The sequence below is a fragment of the Pristiophorus japonicus genome, chromosome 23 (genome assembly GCF_044704955.1).
Source record: "Pristiophorus japonicus isolate sPriJap1 chromosome 23, sPriJap1.hap1, whole genome shotgun sequence".
Lineage (NCBI taxonomy): Eukaryota > Metazoa > Chordata > Chondrichthyes > Pristiophoridae > Pristiophorus > Pristiophorus japonicus.
The window spans coordinates 63,036,549-63,040,702 of NC_091999.1; the positions used below are offsets into that span (position 1 = coordinate 63,036,549).

General features: G+C 43.5%; 1 non-coding gene across 1 annotated transcript; it reads left to right on the forward strand.

The window, feature by feature from the left end:
• Positions 1-3,520: 3,520 nt before the first annotated feature.
• Positions 3,521-3,718, forward strand: LOC139235757 (U2 spliceosomal RNA). The gene has a single exon (XR_011588504.1). It is a non-coding gene; the product is annotated as a U2 spliceosomal RNA (small nuclear RNA).
• The last annotated feature ends 436 nt before the right edge of the window (positions 3,719-4,154 follow it).

Genomic DNA, 4,154 nt, shown 5'->3' on the forward strand with positions numbered 1-4,154 from the left:
TTGCTTCCACTCCTGTAGTAAGTTCTTTGGTGGCTGAACAGTCGAATATGAGAGCCACTGACTTGTCACAGTCGTTGAGGGAACGGGTAGGTGGGACTGGTTTGTGCACGCTCTTTCTGCTGCCTGCACTTGATATCTGCATGCTCTCGGCGTTGAGACTCGAGGTGTTCAGAGAATTACTATCTCCTAAGCCTCATCATCATCATCATAGACAATCCCTCGAAATTGAGGAAGAAATGCTTCCACTCTAAAAGTGAGTTCTCAGGTGATTGTACAGTGCAATATGGGAATTATAGTCACTGTCACTGGTGGGACAGACAGTCGTTGATGGAAAGTCTGGGTGAGGAGTCTGCTTTGCCAGATGCTCCTTCTGCTACCTTCGCTTGTTTTCTGCATGCTCTCGGCGATGAGCCTCGAGGTGTCCAGCGCCCTCCTGAATGCTCTTCCTTCGCTTATGGTGAACTTTGGCCCGGGATTCCAAGGTGCCTAATATCCGACTGACTATCCCAACCACTAACCCCAATTCTAACAAATAACCACAACCACTAAACCCTAAACCCGCGCCCAAACCCAGTCCCGAATCAAAGGTTGTTCACAGGGATCAGTGGAGGAGCTAAAGACCCGATAATGGAAGTATTTAAACAATTATCCTGATGCAAGAAATTCTGCAAGCTATGTTAGTAACAAGAAATTATATCAACAAAACTATTAAATCAGGAAACACAGTTAAAAAGATCACACATTTCAAAGACGATTACATATAGTAACCACATTCAAAAAGCGTTAAACAATGTACAAAATAATAGATTTCCAGTCTTAAGCAACATAGTTCTTTCAATGGTTGCTTGAAAGGAATGTCATATGAGTGTAATGTGAAACACTCCGGTTCAGTTTATGACAACCACAAGCCATATACTCAAAGAGAACAACCTTGGGATTTGATATCATAAAAGATCAACTGGGGGAGAAGTGAAATAATCTACAGTAAGAAAAGGCTTCAAAATGGAACAGTCGGTAACAGAACATTAATTAGTTATTATTGTGGAGAAATCAAACATTCGACACACTGTGTTTGAATCAAGCTGATTTATTCAATATGTATAGAAACATAGAAACATAGAATATAGGTGCAGGAGTAGGCCATTCGGACCTTCGAGCCTGCACTGCCATTCAATGAGTACATGGCTGAACATGCAACTTCAGTTCCCAATTCCTGCTTTCTCACCATACCCCTTGACCCCCCTAGTAGTAAGGACTACATCTAACCCCTCTTTGAATATATTTAGTGAATTGGCCTCAACAACTTTCTATGGTAGAGAATTCCACAGGTTCACCACGCTCTGGGTGAAGAAGTTTCTCCTCATCTCGGTCCTAAATGGCTTACCCTTATCCTAAGACTGTGACCCCTGGTTCTGTACTTCCCCAACATTAATAAGAACATGAGAACAGAAGAACATAAGAATTAGGAACAGGAGTGGGCCATCTAGCCCCTCGAACCTGCTCCGCCACCCAACAAAATCACGGCTGATCTGGCCGTGGACTCAGCTCCACTTACGCGCCCCCTCCCCATAACCCTTAATTCCCTGACTGGCTAAAAACCTATCTATCTGTGATTTGAATATATTCAATGAGCTAGCCTCAACTGCTTCCTTGGACAGAGAATTTCACAGATTCACAACCCTCTGGGAGAACAAATTCCATCTCAACTCGGTTTTAAATTGGCTCCTCTATATTTTGAGGCTGTGCCCCCTAGTTCTCGTGTCCCCGACCAGTGGAAACAACCTCTCTGCCTCTATCCTGTCTATCCCCTTCATTATTTTAAATGTTTTTATAAGATCACCCCTCATCCTTCTGAACTCCAACGAGTAAAGACCCAGTCTACTCAATCTAGCATCATAAGGTAACCCCCTCTTCTCCGGAATCAGCCTAGTGAATCGTGTCTGTACCCCTTCCAAAGCTAATATATCCTTCCTTAAGAAAGGTGACCAAAACTGCACGCAGTGCTCTAGGTGCGGCCTCACCAATACCCTGCACAGTTGCAGCAGGACCTCCCTGCTTTTGTACTCCATCCCTCTCGCAATGAAGCCCAACATTCCATTCGCCTTCCTGATTACCTGCTGTAGCTGCAAACTAACTTTTTGTGATTCATGCACGAGGACACCCAGGTCCCTCTGCACTGCAGCATGTTGTAATTTCTCCCCATTCAAATAATATTCCCTTTTACTGTTATTTTGTCCCAAGTTGGATGAACTCACATTTTCCGACATTGTATTCCATCTGCCAAACCTTCGCCCATTCGCTTATCCTATCTAAATCTCTTTGTAGCCTCTCTGTGTCCTCACACAACCCGCTTTCCCACTAATCTTTGTGTCATCTGTAAATTGTGTTACACTTCACTCTGTCCTTTCTTCCAGGTCATCGATGTATATTGTAAACAGTTGTGGTCCCAGCACCGATCCCTATGGCACACCACTAACCACCGATTTCCAACCCGAAAAGGACCCATTTATCCCGACTCTCTGCTTTCAGTTAGCCAGCCAATTCTCGATCCATGCTAATACATTTCCTCTGACTCCGCATACATTTATCTTCTGCATTAACCTTTTGTGTGGCACCTTATCGAATGCCTCTTGGAAATCTACATACACCACATCCATCGGTATACCTCTATCCGTCATGCTCTTTATATCCTCAAAGACTTCCAATAAATTAGTTACACATCATTTCCCTTTCATGAATCCATCTTGCGTCTGCTTGATTGCACTATTCCTATCTAAATGTCCCGCTATTTCTTCCTTAAAGATAGCTTCAAACATTTTCCCCACTACAGATGTTAAACTAACCGGCGAATAGTTACCTGCTTTTTGTCTGCCCCCTTTTTTAAACAGAGGCGTTACATTAGCTGCTTTCCAATCCGCTGGTACCTCCCCAGAGTCCAGAGAATGTTGGTAGAATTTTACGAAAGCATTTTCTATAACTTCCACCATCTCTTTTAATAGCCTGGGATGCATTTCATCAGCAGCAGGGGACTTGTCTCCCTTGAGACCCATTAGCCTGTCCAGCACTACTCCCCTATTCAAAGTGATTATCGAAAGGTCCTCCCTTCCCATATTCCCGTGACCAGCAATTTGTGGCATGATTTTTGTGTCTTCCACTGTGAAGACCGAAGCAAAATAACTGTTTAAGGTCTCAGCCATTTCCACATTTCGCATTATTAAATCCCCCTTCTCATCTTCTAAAGGGACCAACATTTACTTTAGTCACTCTTTTCCATTTTATATATCTGTAAAAGCTTTTTACGATCTGTTTTTATGTTTTGCACAACTTTACATTCGTAAACTATCTTTCCCTTCTTTATTGCTATCTTTGCTGTCGTTTAAAATTTTCCCAATCTTCTACTTTCCCACTAACCTTGGCCACCTTATACGCACTGGTTTTTAATTTGATACTCTCCTTTGTTTCCTTGTTTATCCATGGCTGGTTATCCCATCTCTTACCACCTTTTTCACTGGAATATATTTTTGTTTCTCGGCCTTTTGGCTAAGATCATGCGTAACTGACCTGACAGGGAGGTAGCCACCATGACCTCCGGGTGGTTCTCCCTAGATCAGGAAGGTATATGCTTGCTTTTTTGGAAACAGGAGGTGGGTGCGGTGGCTTGACCCATCCACCTCCACGGAGGTGTGTGGGGGACCTGACCCATCCACCTCCATGGCACGAACCTGGTATTGCAGTACTTCCAGGAACGGTGCAGTAACTCTAGGCCTTTTGGCTAAGAGCATTGGCGCAGAGTGTTCCTTGGCGTGTGCAAGGTGACCTCTGGCGTTTGTGATTTGACAAAGAATTGGAACGATTGGCTACGAATTTCAAAAAAAAAATATATATTTTTGTTGAGCACTATGAAAGAGCTCCTTAAAAGTCCTCCACTGTTCCTCAATTGTGCCACCGTTTAGTCTGTGTTCCCAGTCTACTTTAGCCAACTCTGCCCTCATCCCACTGTAGTCCCCTTTGTTTAAGCATAGTACGCTCGTTTGAGACACTATTTCCTCACCCTCAACCTGTATTACAAATTCAACCATACTGTGGTCACTCATTCCTAGAGGATCTTTTACGAGGAGATCGTTTATTATTCCTGTCTCATTGCACAGGACCAG